Below are 15,960 nucleotides of genomic sequence, written 5' to 3'. Positions count from 1 at the left end.
GCTCAGTCTTGCCTTCAACACCTGAGCTCAATAGATCAGCCCACCTTGGCCTGCCATAGCCTACAAACATTGTTGTCATGTGAGGCAAAAGCCATTGAGCTCTACTTAAGTAATGACCTTATCAGAGGCATTAAAAATTGTCCAATTCTGAGGTTCCTGTTACATATAGGGATTATGTCAGAACTGTTTTGCATACCTGTGGTGGCAGATATCACCACAATTATGCAGGGATCTCTCCTTTGCTTATCAGGTTTCATTAGTGTTTGTACATTGAATGTGTGGCCCAAAAAAGCTGTTCTACTTCCTATCTGGCAAGAGAAGCCAAAAGGTTGGACACTCCTGGCCCTGAGGTGAGGAATACTGGAACTTTCCAGATAGGCTGGTATTTCCCATGATCACCATAAATAACTGGAGATATGGAGTTCACTACTGGACACAGTACCTAACCAGATGTCAAGAGGACCTTCAGTGAGACACGTAGCTTGCCAAACATGCCTATTCTAAAGAAGGAAGTAAAAACCACGAAAGTAGAAACTAAGAACTGGGTGATTTACTTTGTCAGGTTTGTGAAATCACTGTCTCACTTTTGGGCTCGGGTTCTTGGTCTTCAACATCCCAGGGCAGCAGTAGGTGTAAACCACTCTCTTCCATTTGCTTACAAATCCATGACTTGAAAAGGAAAGGAAGGGTTGTTGAATCCACAGATACAAAGAAACTTCAGGAAGAAGGAATTGAGAGTGGAGAAAAAAAAATCCCACTATTTGGTAACAGTTTGAGACCCTACAACAAAAACAACAATAAATTTTGACAGCCCCTACACGTGCTTAGTACAAATAAGGCTAAGCTTGAAGTTGGTAACCAAAGTCAATATCCATTGCGATGTCATCGGTGACCATGTAGTGACTTCATCTTGTAATGTCCTGGGATCCAGCCTTCTGGTCAAAAATACTAAGTGGCCTTTTCTACTCACTATAGCTTGTGTCTCCCAAGTGTTTAGACCAGGAAATTTTTTAACACTCCATCCACAGAGAAAAAATAGTTCTCCCACTCGTGTCTCTTTTCCTTTTCTTTCTTTCTTTCTTTTCTTTTCTTTTCTTTCTTTCTTTCTTTCTTTCTTTCTTTCTTTCTTTCTTTCTTTCTTTCTTTCTTTCTTTCTTTCTTTCTTTCTTTTCTTCCTTCCTTCCTTCTTTCCTTTCTTCCTTCCTTCCTTCCCTCCCTCCCTCTCTCCCTCCTTTCTTTCTTTCTTTCCTTCTTTCTTTATTCCTTCCCATTGTTTCCCATTAAAACATAGTTGTGTACATTAAAGAAATTATGGGGTACAATGTGATGGTTTTATGTACAATTTGAAATACTTTTATCATACTGGATATCATAGACTTCACTGCTGTTTCTTAGTTATTATGTTAAGAAATATATATACTACACTTTGCAGTTTTAACATGTACCTATATAAAAATGCACAATCAGTGTGCTTCCAAGAAGTACCTTCCGTACATTCATCCTCCCGCTTCTTTCCCTCTCCTCAGGTTGTTGTTGGGTTAACCTTCCATATGGAAGTGTGGGTCCTTATTTTTTGGTTTCACAGAATGGTTGAGTACATTGGATATTTTTCTTCCATTCTTGGGGTACTTTGATAAGAGGAATATGTTCCAAATTCATGTAGGTTTTTCTCCCTTCCTCTCTCCATCCTTTTTTCCTTCCTTCCTTCCTTTCCTTTCCTTTCCTTCTTTCTTTCTTTAATTATTTTTCATGAGGCAGAATTTCACTATGTTGCCCAGGCTAGAGTGTCATGCATCAGCCTTGCACACAGCAACATCCAACTTGTGGGATGAAGTGATCTTTCTGCCTAAGCCTCTGGAGTAGCATGAAATAAAGGCAAGGGCCACAATTGACAATATTTTCTATTTTATTACAAACCACGTGTTTATAGGGGCTCAGAATATCTTTCTGTGTTCAGCATTGTCTCCAACCCCTGAGCTCAGGGAATCAGCCCACATTGGCCTCCCTCAGCAACGAAATATTGTAGTCATGTGTGGCCAAAGTTTTTGAACTCTACATAAGAAATGACCGTATCAGTTGCTTATATTAGTGTCCAATACTCCGGCCCCGGTGACACATAGGGAATATGTCAGGACTATTTTGCATATCCATGGTGGCAGATATCAGAAGAATTATGCCCACATCTCTTGTTAGCTTGTAACGTTTCCTTTCTTTTCTTTTCTTTTTTTTTTTTTTTTTTTTTGTAGAGACAGAGTTTCACTTTATTGCCCTCGGTAGAGTGCCATGGCATCACACAGCTCACAGCAACCTCCAACTCCTGGGCTTAGGCGATTCTCCTGCCTCAGCCTACGAGTAGCTGGGACTACAGGCGCCCGCCAAAACGCCCGGCTGTTTTTTTGTTGCAGTTTGGCTGGGGCCGGGTTTGAACCCGCCACCCTCAGTATATGGGGCTGGCGCCCTGCTCACTGAGCCACAGGCACCGCCCATTAGTTTGTAAAGTTTCATTAGTGATTGTGTATTGAACGTGTGGCCCCAAACAACTCTTCTACTTCTTATGTGGCCAAGAAGCCAAAAGTTTGGACACACCTGGCCAGGAGGTCAGGAATGTTGGAACATTCTAGATTCTAATAATTCCCAGGATCAGAGAAAATAACTGCAGGTATGGTGAACACTACCTGACACATGGCCTAACCAGGTTTCGAGAGAAAATGTTCAGTAAGACACCAAACATCCAAAACAAGCCTATTCTATACAAAGAAATAAAATCTCAGGAAAAGTAGAACTAAGAATTCTAAGACACACCTGTCGGGTCTCTGAAATCACTGTCTATATTTGGCCTTGGGTTCTTGGTGTGTAACATCCAAGGGGAACAGTAGGTAATACAGAGTACTCTTCCACTTGCTTACAAATCCATGACGTGAAAAGGGAAGGAAGGGCTGTTGAATCCCTTGGCCCGATATACAAACTTTTGAAAGCAGGAATTGAGTGTGGAGAACAGAACCCCACCCTTTTCTAACAGTTTGAACCCAACAACAAACCGGATACCACTACACATGATTAGAAGGAATAAGGTTAAGCATAAACAGGATAACACAAGGCAACAATCATTGTGATGTCATCCATGGTGACCATGTGGTGACTTCATCCTGTAATATCCTGGGATCCAGGCTTCTGGTCAAAAATACTAAGTGAATTTTTCTGGTCATTTCAGCTAGTAACCCTCAAGGGATTGAACCAGAACACTTCTTAGGCCTCCATCCAAAGACACAGAAGTGACCTCCCCTTGGTGCCTTATTGATTCTATTGATGGTTGAGATTCTTGGCACTAGATTCACACAACATTTGAGATTTTGTACTGCAGTTTGACTCAGCTAGCATCACAGCTGATATAATGTCATGGAGTCACTTAAGTTGGACGCTTTGGTTTTTTGCTTTTTTTTAATTTTCTTTCTTAGATACAGGGTTTTGCTTTATCACCCTCAGCATAATGCCATGGCATCATAACTCACAGCAAGCTCCTAATACTGAGCTTAGGTGATTCATTTGCCTCAGCCTCCTGAGTAGCTGGGACTACAGGAGCTCACCACAACACCTGTGTATTTGTTTTTAAAGTTTGGCTGGGGCCCAGTTTGTAGTCACCACCCTCATCATATGGGGCCAGTGTCCTACCCACTTTGCCAAAATGTCCCTGGAAATCTATTTCAAAGACCTGATTGACACATACCCCAAAACATCCATTTGAGAGAAACTTACAAGTTTACTATGCCTGACTACAGCCTCAATTTGGTCACAAGTCTTAAGCATGTCTACTTTTCTTGAACCATCAAGATAATTCTAGTCTTTATAGATGATGAAAATCTTTGTTTGTTGGTTTGTTGGTTTGTCTGTGAGTGAATGTGTATCGGTACTTTTGAGATATTGTTTTTGTATGTGGACCAGGCTAGTTTTTTGTGGCCTCAGCCTAGATCATAGCAACCTCAAACTCCAGGATTAAGGCACACCTCCTCCATGAGAATCCCATGTTGATAGAACTTTAGGTGCCTGTCACAAGGCCTAGAAGATTTTTCTCTTTTTAGTAGAGACAGAGTCAAATTGCTGCTCAGTCCATTCTCAGCAATCGAACTTTAAGAACTCCACTCATCTCAGCATGCCATAGGGCTGGGATTATAGATTTGAGCCACCAAGTTTGGACATTTCTCTTTCTTTGTTTCCCTTCATCCCTAGTTCCCTTCAAACCTCCTCACTTTATTTTTCCTACCTCCAATTGTCTCTCTCTAATTCATTTGCTCTAGCCATTCCTTTCTTTACTTCATTCCTTTCTTTCCTGTATCTTTCTCCTCTACAACTTAAGGGAAAATTCTCCAGTGACAAATAAACAAACTATGCAAATGATCCCTGAATGTGTAGTCTTGAATTCTATACTTCACATGAGTGAAATGTCATGTGTGTAAATTATGTCTAAATAGAATTGTTATTTTTTAATCTATGGGCTGTTATCTATGAGGATTATTGAGAAAAACCTTCATCAAAACATAAGCATGGATGAGCACGATAACTCACACACCTACAATCCCAGCAATTTCAGGAGTTAAAGCAGAAAGAACTCTGGATGATAAGGGGTTGCAGATAAGGCTCAGTGATACAGTAAGATATCACATGCCAAAAAATAAGGGCAAAACTTTCCCAGCAGTGGTGGCATGGGCCTATACTCTCAAATGCTCACAAGCATAAATTCAGGAGAATCACTTGAGCTTAGAATCTTGCATTTCATTGAGCTATCATGGTACCAATATAGTTTTCTGCTGCAAAGGGGGAAATGAAATATCCAATTTAAATTGAAGATAGTATATAGGAGCAGGAAAACTCCTCATACAAAATATTTTATACATGTATCCCAAAGGGATTTATTACCAAGATGGAAAGTCCTGCTCAGTATGGGAAAATCAACTAATAGAACACACTACATTAATGTAAGAAATAAGGAAAACTGCACAGTTGCCTCAAGAGGAACAGAAAAGGCTTTTCACAGATGCAACATATATTTTTAATAACATTTAAAAAATATTAGCTGAGGGGAGGCACCTGTTGCTCAGGGAGTAGAGTGCCAGCCCTATATACCAAGGGTGGTGGGTTCCAACTTTGCCCCAGCCAATCTGGAACAACAAGAAAAAAAAATCTTAGATGAGAGGGGAACATCTTCAGGAATACTAATTGTATTTACAGTTGTGTGGATACATATGAGTTGCTATATTCACAGGATGGAATATTTTTCAACAATCAAAAGGAATGAAGTGCACATTTTTTATAAAATATGAATGAACCTTAAAATCATTATGATAAGGGAACGCGGCCATATACAGAAGACCACACCTAACATGACTGAACTCCGAAGAAAACATCAAGAGAAGGCCAATTGTCTGCTAGGAAAGAGGGCAGGTGGGTTGTGGTGGTGAGGAAGTAAAAGTGACTGGTAGGAGAGGTTGACATTCTTTGTGTGGGGTGAGATGACAAAGTTCTAAAATAGATTGTGATCATGGCTTTACAATTCTGTGACTATACTAAGACACAGAATTGTATATATTTAAAAGTGGGAACTACTTGTTTCAATGAAGCTAATTGAAGATGTTTTTCAAAACATGAGGTGCTCAAAGGGCTCACAGCATAAAAAATACCCAGGTCGTGAGAGTACTTGAGAGACAGTCAATCCTACTTCCATGCTCACATACCGGTTACTATGAATTGACATGAAAGGCACTTAGTTCCATCCTACTAAAGTTGTCATTTTCTTTTCCCTTCAGACAGCCTCTGACAACTTTTCCCTTGGTATAGTGTCCTGATGTTATCATAGCTAAACTGCAGTCTCAAACTCCTGTGACAACAGATCGTTTTACGTGAGTCCCCTGAGCATCTAGAGTCCAGGTGCTCCTGCACAGTGCACAGTTACTTAGGACGACACAGAGTGTTAGCATTGCAGGTGTGAGTCACCAGTACAGACCTTGAATTGGGATATTTTTCAAACTATTTTTGGTGTCAGTGGTGGTGCTGCATGCCTGTCATCTTGGCACTTTTGGAGACCCCATTAGTTGGATTGTCTGAGTTTGTGAATTTGAGACTAGCCTGACCAGTAGTGAGACCCCCATGTCTGAAATTAAAAAATGTCCGGATATTATGCAGGGCCCAGAGTCCCAACTGAAGGAATAGTTTCGATTGATGACAACTCTTGAAGCTTGCTGTGAGCTATGATACCAGAGCATACTACTGTGGGATACAAAATGTACCTCTGTCTCAATACAGAAATGGAGAAAAGCATTGATAGGGAACTTACCACTCATTTTCACTTTGACCAGAAATATAGTGTTGTAATTTATCCCCTAGATTAGACGTCAACTAGAGAAGCAATTCTCACATTGGGAATTAGTTTTTTGACGGCTTTTAGGAATCAAACATTTGGATTTTACATAACTCTGACCCTTTGATATCCTAGACTCTTGCAGTCACTAGAAACTTCCAACACAATGATTTTTTTCTTTTTCCTGTAGAGACAGAGTCTCACTTTTTTGCTCTAGATAGTGTCATGGTCTCACCCAGCTCGCAGCAACCTCCAACTTCTCCAATGCTCTTCCCTCAGCCTCCTGAGTAGCTGGGCCTACAGGTGCTGGCCATATTGGCTGTCTATTCCTATGCTGCGGTTTGAATGTGGCTGGGCTTATAATTGCCACCCTCGTTATACGAACTGGTGCCCTACCCACTGCACCACAGGTACTGCCACATCACACAGTGAATTCTTGACTCAAATAAGGCTTTTTATATGCACACTAAAGGATCCAGAGTACACCCTCAACCTCTTGTGCTGGACTCCTTCAATCTTGGCCAATATTCCCTTTCCCAATCAGTTCGAGTCTAGAAACCAGACATCACTGGAAAACTCTGACCCGTCAGATTACTTGGCAAAATTCTAATGAACCTATTCCAACCAAGCTTGTCATGACACATTTCATACCCCCAGGGCCAAAATAAATGTCCTCCTTTATATAGTCCTGTATTTCAACTGCGTACTGACCTCTCCTCCTACTTTGGCTCTTGGACATGAGCCTAGCAAATTTTCTTTCTTCTTTCTTTTTTTAAATGATTTTTCATGAGACTGACTCTTACTATGTTGTCCAGGCTGGAGTTTCATGGCATCTGCCTAGGCTGCAGCAACATCCAAACCATGGGTTGAAAGAATCCTCCTGTCTCGGCCTCTAGAGTAGCTGGAACAAAAGGCAAGTGCCACAACCCTTGATAACCATTTCAATTTTAGTACAAACCACGTGTGTGATCGGGGCTGAGGGTATCTTGTTGTTGCTCAACGTTGTCTCCAAATCCTGAGCACAGTAATTCAGCCCACCTTGGCCATCCATAGCAACCAAATATTGTAGTCATGTGTGGCCTATTCATTTAGCTGTGCTGAAGTTAAGACCTTATCAGGGCACTTGTGCATTGTCCAATGCTCAGACCTCATGGCAGATGGGGACATTCAACTCTTGGGATGAAGGGATCCTCTTGCTTCATCCTCTGGAGTATCTGGAACTAAGGGTAATGCCCACTACCCTTGACAACCTTTGCTATTTAAATGCAAACCGGGTGTGTGATTGGAGCAGAGAGTATCTTGCTGTTACTCAGCATTGCCTCTAAGCCCTGAGCTAAGGGGATCAGCTCACTTTGGCCTCCCAGAGCAGGGAAAGATTGTAACCATGTGGCAAAAGTCATTGAGCTCTACATAAGAAACAACCTTTTAAGGGGCTTTGAGGAGTGTCCAATCCTCAGGCAACGGTTACATATAGGGATTATGTCAGGACTGTTTTGGATATCAGTAGTGGCTGTTATCACCGCAATTATGCCCACATCTCTCTTTTGAAGGCTTCCTTAATAATTCTGCATTGAACATGTGGCCCACAATAAATCTTCTACTTTCTATGTGACCAAGAAGCCAAAAGTTTGGAAACACATGGCCCTGAGGTCAGGAATTTTGGAACTTTCAAATAGGCTGTCATTTCCCATGATCAGAAGAAATAACTGCAGGTATGGAGTACACTACTGGACACATTACCTAACCAGATTACGAGGTAGGACCTTCAGTAGGACTCCTACTGTCTAAAACAAGCCTATTCTAGAGAAATAAATAAAATCTCAGGAAAAGTAGAACTGAGAATTCTGTGATGTACCTGTCAGGTCTGAGAAATCACTGTCTGATCTTTGGGCTGGGTTCTTGGTGTGTAACATCCCAGGGCAACAGGAAGTATACCACATACTCTTCCACTTGCTTAAAGTCATGACATGAAAAGGAAAGGAAGGGTTGTTGAATCCCTTGGCAGGATATACAAACACATTTTGGAAGAAGAAACTGTGTGTTGAGAACAGCAACCCACTCTCTTATAACAGTTTGAACCCAGTAACTCACCTGAATACCCAGTACACATGCTTAGCAGAAATAAGATCAAACATAAATATGGTAGCCCAGGACAACACCCATTGTGGTGTCATCCACAGTGACCATTTAGTGACTTCACTCTATAGTTTCCTGGGATCTAGGCTTCTGGTCAAAGATACTAAGTGGCCTTTTTTGCTCACTTCAACTGGTACCCCTCAAAAGTTTGAACCAGGACACTTCTTAGCATTCCATCCACACACAGAGAAGTGCCTTATTGATTCTATTGATGGTTTAGATTCCTGGCACAAAGCTGACACAATACTTGAGATATTGTAGTGCAGTGTGACTCAGGATACATAACAGCTGACATAACTTCATGGAGTCACTTAAGTAGGATGCTAATTACTTTTTTCTTTTTTTTCTTTCTTGGAGACAGTTTCACTTTGTGACACTCAGGAGAGGGTCATGGCATCACAGCTCACACCTAGCTCGTACTCCTGATCTTAGGCGATTCTTCTGCCTCTGCCTTCTGAGTAGCTGGGACTACAGGAGCCCACCACAACACATGACTATTTTTTTTTTTTGCATTTTTGTGGGGGCTGGGTTAGGACCCACGCCCTATCCACTTTGCCACAGGTAAGGCTCCTGGAACCCTATTCAAGGACCTGTTGGACACCTACCACAAAATTTTCATTTGAGAGAAGCTTACATGTTTACTATGCCTGGCTTCAGCTTCAATTTGGTTATACTTTCACAGGCCTAAAGCATGTCTATTTGCTTATACCCTCAGGTAATTCTGGTGTTTTAAGATGATGAAAATCTTTCTTGGATTTTTGGTTTGTCTGTGCATGTGTGTGTGTATTGGTATTTTATGGATATGGTTTCTGTGTGTGGCCGAGGATAGTTTCTTCAGGGACTAATCCTAGATCATAGCAACTTCTAACTCTAGGATTCGGGCAATCCTCCTGCCTGAACACCCATGTGGCTAGGACTACAGGTGCCTGTTGTAATGCCTAGATGATTTTTCATTTTTTAGTAGAGACAGGGTCTGACACTTGCACAGACTGTTCTCAGCACCCTGTCTTTCAAAAGCTCCACTCATTTCAGCTTGCCAGAGGACTGGGATTATAGGTGTGAGCCAGGAAGTTTCATCATTTTCTTTTTTCTGCTTCCCTCCATTCCTTCCTCCCTTCCCCATCACTCACTTTATCCTTCCTTCCTCCAAATATCTCTCTCTCACTTGCTTGGTCTCTCCATTCTTTTTTTACCTTCATTCATTTCTTTCCTCTGTCTCTTGCCTCTAGACTTTAAGGGAAACTTCATTTGTAATAAACAAATGAACTATACAAGTTATCACTGCAATATGTAGTCTTGAACTCTATATTTGAAATGGGTGACTTGTGGAGTGTGTAAATTATATCTGAATAGAGTTGTTAGTTTTTATTCCTTTGGTTGTTATGTATGAGCAAAATAGAGGAAAACCTTCACCAAAACATAATCATGGATGAACACCATAGCTCACAACCATAATCCCAGCAGTTTCAGAGGCCAATGCAGAAATATTACTAAAAGCTAAGTGGTTTCAGACCAGATTAACTAACAATGTAAGAATCCCATTTTCCAAAAAAAGTGGAAAATATCCCCATCAATGGTTGCATGGGGCTATAGTCTCTGTAACTGAGAAGCATAAACTCAACAGGATCACTTGATGTTACCAGCTTGCATTTCCATCATGGTACCAATGTATTATTCTGGGGCAAAGGGGGAAACACAATATTTAATCTACAAGGTATGTAGTATACAGTACAAGTCCGGTCGCATACAAAATATTTTATCCATTTCTCCCAAATTTTATTTATTTATTCAGTTATTCTTTTTTTTTTTTTGAGACAGAGCCTGAAGCTGTCACCACGGGTAGATATGCCATGGTATCAACGCTTGCAGTAAGCTCCAATTCCTGATGTCAAGTGATTCTCCTGCCTTAGCCTCCCAAGTAGCTGGGACTACAGGCACCCACCACAATGAATGGCTATTTTTTGGTTGCAGCCATCATTATTGTTTGGTGAGTCCAGGCTCACTCATGTGTATGTGACTGGCGCCTAAGCCACTTGAGCCACAGGCAACAAGCCCCCAAATTTCATTTATTAACAGGACTGTAAGTCTAACTACATGTGTGATAATCAACTAATAGAACACAATACATCATTAGAACCATTAACAAAAGCCATATGGTCACCTTAAGACACAAAGAAAAGGGTTTTGACGGAGGCATCATATCTTGTTGATAAAATCTTAGATAAGAAGGTAACATCTTCAGGACTACTAATGGGATTTACAGATGATTGAATACATATAACTTGCTATATTCACGCGAAGAAATATTTTTCAACAATCAAAAGGAATGAAGTGCACATTTATTTTACAATACAAATAAACTTAAAAATCATTATAATAAGGGAAGAAGGCCACTTACAAAAGACAAAACAAGGGATGACTGAACTCAAAACAAAACATCAAGACAAGTTCAATTGTCTGCTACAATTATGGAGCAGGTGGAGAAGGGTTGTGGGGAAGATGAAAGTGACTGCTAGTAGGTATTGACTTTCTTTGTGTGTGAGGAGAAGACAATGTTCTAAAATTAGATTGTGATGATAGCTGTGCAGCTGTCTGACTATACTAAGAAAAACAGAATTGTACACTATGAAAGGGTGAACTGCTTATTTCAAAGAAGCTACTTGATGATGTTCTCCAAAACTTGAGGTGCTTAAAAGGCACACAGCATAAGAATTACCCAGGAAATGAGAGGACTTGAGACACAATCAATCCTATCTTCCTGCTCACACACAGGTTACCATGAATTGACACAGAAGGCACATGGTTCCATCTTATTGAAGTTGTCATTTTCTTTTTCTTTTAGACAGAGTATGACTCCTTTCCCCTGGGTAGAGTGCCTTGACATCATCCTAGCTACCTGCAATTTAAAACTCCTGGGCTCGGGAGTTCCTATTGACTCAGCCTCCTCAGCATCTGCGAGTCCACTCGCTCCCCTACTGTGCCCAGATTTTTGGACCAACTGCTTTTGCCTCCCAGACTGTTAGAATTACAGATATGAGAAACTACTCCAATCTTTGAAGTTGGGATATTTTTTGAACTATGCTTGATGGCCAATGGTGTTGCTTCATGCCTGTCATCTTGGCAATTTTGGAGGACCTATCTTTTGGATTCTCTGAGTTTCTGAATTGAACACCAGCCTGAGCACTAGTGAGATCCCCATCTCTGAAGAATAAAAAACAGCCGGGTGTTATACAAGTGCCTAGAGTCCCAGCTAATGGAATAGTTTGGCATGATGACAACACTTGAAGTTTGCTGTGAGATAAGATACCAGGGCACTCTACCAAGGGCAACAAAATGAGATTCTGTCACATTACTTATACGGAGAAAACACTTGGTAGGGATGTTACCTCTCATTATTACTTTTGACCAAGGATCTAGTGTTGAAAATTTTCCCCTAGTTTAGACATCAACAAGAGAATTGATTCTCACATTCGGCAATGGTTTTCCTACAACCTCTATTAATCAAACATTTGGATTTTAAGTACCTCTGACCCTTTGATATCCTAGAATCTTGTAGTCCCTGGGAAGTTCCCCAACAGTGAATTCCTTTGTGTGTATGTGTGTGTGTGTGTGCGTGTGTAGACAGAGTCTCACATTATTGCCCTCGGTAGAGTGTCATGGCATCACACAGCTCACTGCGACCTCCAACTCCTGGGATTATGTCATTCTCTTCTCTCAGTCTCCCTCATAGCTGGGACTACAGCCACTGTCCAAAAAGCATAGCTATTTTTTTGTTGTGGTTTGTCCATGGACAGCTTTGAACCCACCACCCTTGTTATAGGGGGCCCATGCCCTACCCACTGAGGCACAGATGACGATACATCGCATAGTAAATTATTGACTCAACTATGGCTTTTCATATGTACACTAAAAAATTAAGAGTTTATCCTTTACCTGTCCAGTCATACTCCTTCAATTTGGGCCAAATTCCCTTCCCCCAGTCAGTCTGAGCCCAGGAACCAGACATCTCTGGAAAACCCCTATGCAGCAGATAAACTGGCAATATCCTAATGAACTGATTCCACACAAGCTTGTCCTGACACATTTCCCACTGCCATGGACCACAATAAATCTCCTCTTTATGTATTCCCCTATTTTATCTGCCTGCAGATTTCTCCTCCTCCTTTGGCTCTTGGAAACTGTGCCTAATAAATTTTCTTTGTTCTTTCTTTCTTTATTTTTCATGAGACAGATTCTCACTATATTGTCCTTGCTGGAGTGTCATGGCATCAGCCTAGCACACAGCAACATCCAAAGCTCGGGTTGAAGTAATCCTCCTGCCTTGGCCTCTGGGTAGCTGTAACTAAATGGAAGGGCAACAATCATTGAGAACCTTTTTTATTATAGTAGAAACTGGGTGTGTGATCGGGGCTGAGGGTATCTTGCTGTTGCTGAGACTTGTCTCAAAACTCTGAGCACCTTGGCCCACCTCGGCCTCCCAGAGAAACTAAATAGTTTAGTCATGTGTCGCTAAAGGCATTTAGTTGTGATTAAGATATTACCTTATCAGGGCATTTGAGGAGTGTCCAATCCTCAGGCCCCAGGGACACATAAGAATTGTCAGGACTGTTTTGTGTATCAGTGATGGCAGATATTACCACAATTATGCACACATCTCTTTTTGCTTATCAGGTTTCATTAGTGATTGTGTATTAAATGTGTGGCCCAAAATAACTCTTCTACTTCCACTGTGGCGAAGAAGCGAAAAGTGTGAACATACCTGGTACAGAGGTCAGGAATGGTGGAATTTTCAAAATAGGCTGATATTTCCTATGAGCATTACAAATAATTGCAGCTATAGAATATACTACTGGACACATTGCCTGACTGGAGTTTGATAGAGGACGTTGACTGAGACACCTACTGGCCGAAACAAGCCTATTCTAGAGAAAGAATTAAAATCTCATGAAAAGTACAACTGACAATTGTGTGATGTACACGTCAGGTCTGTGAAATCACTGATTTTTCGTCTCCGATTCTTGGTCTATAACAAGTCAGGGCAGCACTAGGTATAAAGCATACTCTTCCACTTGCTTAGAAATTCATGATGTGAAATGGAAAGGAAGGGTTTTTGAATCTCTTGGCCAGATATACAAACAAACTTTTGGAAGCAGGAATTGAGTGTGGAATAAAGAACCCCACTCTTTTGCAACAGTTTGAACTGAACGACAAACCCGGACAGCCACTACACATAATTAGCATGAATAAGGTGAAGCTTAAGGATGGTTACCCAGAGAAACACCCATTGTGATGTCATCCACGGTGACCATGCAGAGACTTCATCCTGTAATGTCCTGGGATCCTGGCTTCTGGTCAAAGATACTAAGTGGCCTTTATTCTCACTTAGCTGATATTCTTCAAGGGTTCGATAAAGGACACTTCTTAGCCCTATATCCACAGACAGAGAAGTGTTTTTCCATTTGTGCCTTATTGATTCTATTAATGTTTGAGATTACTGGCACTAGGCTGACACAACAATGGAGATATTCTACAGAAGTTTGACTCAAGCTGAAACACAACTGACAAAACTGCATGGAGTGGCTTAAGTAGGTCGCTCTTTATTTTTTTTTACTTCCTTGATGCCGAGTTTCACTTTGTCACGCTCCATAGAGTGCCATGACATCTCACAGCTCACATGAACCTCCAAGTCCTGGGCTAAGGCAATTCTTTTGCCTCAGCCTCCAGAGTAGTTGGGTCTACAGGAGCCCACCACAACACCTGCAATATTTCTTTGCAGTGTTTCCGGGGCCAGACTCACCACCCTTGCATTATGGGGACAGCACCCTACACACAGAGCCACAGGGACAGCCTGTGGGATGCTATTTCAAGGAACCTTTTGACACCTACCCCAAAACATTCCTTTGAAAGAAGCTTACAAATTCACTATGCATGAATGTAACCTCAATTTGTTCATAGCTTCATAGTTCGTAAGCATGCCTACTTTGATTGAACTATCAAGGTAATTCTGGGTCTTTTTAGATGACAAAAATGTTTCTTCGTTTATCATTTTGACATTGTATGGGTGTGTGTATGGGTATTTTTGAGATACCGTTTCTGTATGTGACCCAAGCTAGTCTTTCACGGCCTAAGCCTAGATCATAGTAACCTCAAACACCAGGATTCAGGCAATCCTCCTGCTTGAGACTCCCATGTGGCTAGGACTACAGACGCTGCTGTAATGACTAGATATTTTTTCACTTTTTATTAGAGACAGGGTCTGACACTTGTTCTCCGTTCTCAGCCCACCCTTGTTGATGAACTGCATTCATCTCAGCATTCCAGAAGGCTACGATTATACGTGTGAGTCACCAAATGTGGTCATTTTCTCTTTCTTTGTTTCCCTCCATCCCACCCGCCCTTCTATGCTCCCTCTCTTTATCCTTCCTTCAATTCTCCCTCTCTCATTCACTTGCTGTCTCCATTCTTTTAGTTCCTTCATTCCTTTGTTTCCTATATCACTCTCCTCTACACATTAATAACTCTTCTACTTCCTATGTGGTCAAGAATCCATAAGTTTGGACACACTTAGCATCGAGGTCGGAAATGTCAAATCTTTCCATATGGTCTTTTATTTCCCTTGATCATCGTAAAGAATGGCAGGTATGAAGTACTCTACTGGACACATTGCATAACCAGATTTCGAGAGAGGACCTACAGTGAGACATCTACCCTACCAAACAAACCTATTCCAGACAAAGAGTTTAAAAATCATGAAAAATAGAACTGAGAACTTTGTGATGTACCTGTCAGGTAGGTGAAATCACTGTCTGATCTTTGGCTTTGTGTACTTGTTCTTCAATATCCCAGGCAAGCACTAGGTATAAACCATACTCTTTTATTTGCTTACAATAGAAAAAAGGGTTTTTGAATACCGTGAGAAGAGACACAAAAAACTTTAGGAAGCAGTAATTGAGTTTGGAGAAAAGAAGCCCACTCTTTTTAACAGTTTGAACCCAATGACAAACCCAGACAGTTTGAACCTAACGACAAACCTGGATATCTCTGCTAAGCATTCCTACACATGCTTAGCAGTAATAAGGTTAATTTTAAAGAAGGTAAACCAGGGCAACACCCATTGTGATGTCATCCACGGTGACCATGTAGTGACTTCATCCTGTAATGTCCTGTGATCCAGGCTTCTGGCTAAAGATACTAAGTGGCCTTTTATGATCAATTCAGCTCGTGTCCCTTATGATTTTGTAACCTGGACACTTCTTAGCCCTCCCTGCACAGACACAGATGTGACATCCCTTTTTTCCTTACTGATTTTATTGATGATTGATATTCCCAGCATAATTCTGACACAACAGTTGAGATTTTGTTCATCTGTTTGACTCAAGTTACATCACAGCTGACAAAACTGCTTGGAGTCACTTAAGTAGGACTCTATTTGTTATTTGTTTTTCTTTGAGTCAGAGTTGCACTTTGTCACCCTT

The sequence above is a fragment of the Nycticebus coucang genome, chromosome Y (genome assembly GCF_027406575.1).
Source record: "Nycticebus coucang isolate mNycCou1 chromosome Y, mNycCou1.pri, whole genome shotgun sequence".
NCBI classification, from domain to species: Eukaryota; Metazoa; Chordata; class Mammalia; order Primates; family Lorisidae; genus Nycticebus; species Nycticebus coucang.
Note: the sequence above shows the minus strand (reverse complement) of the source record.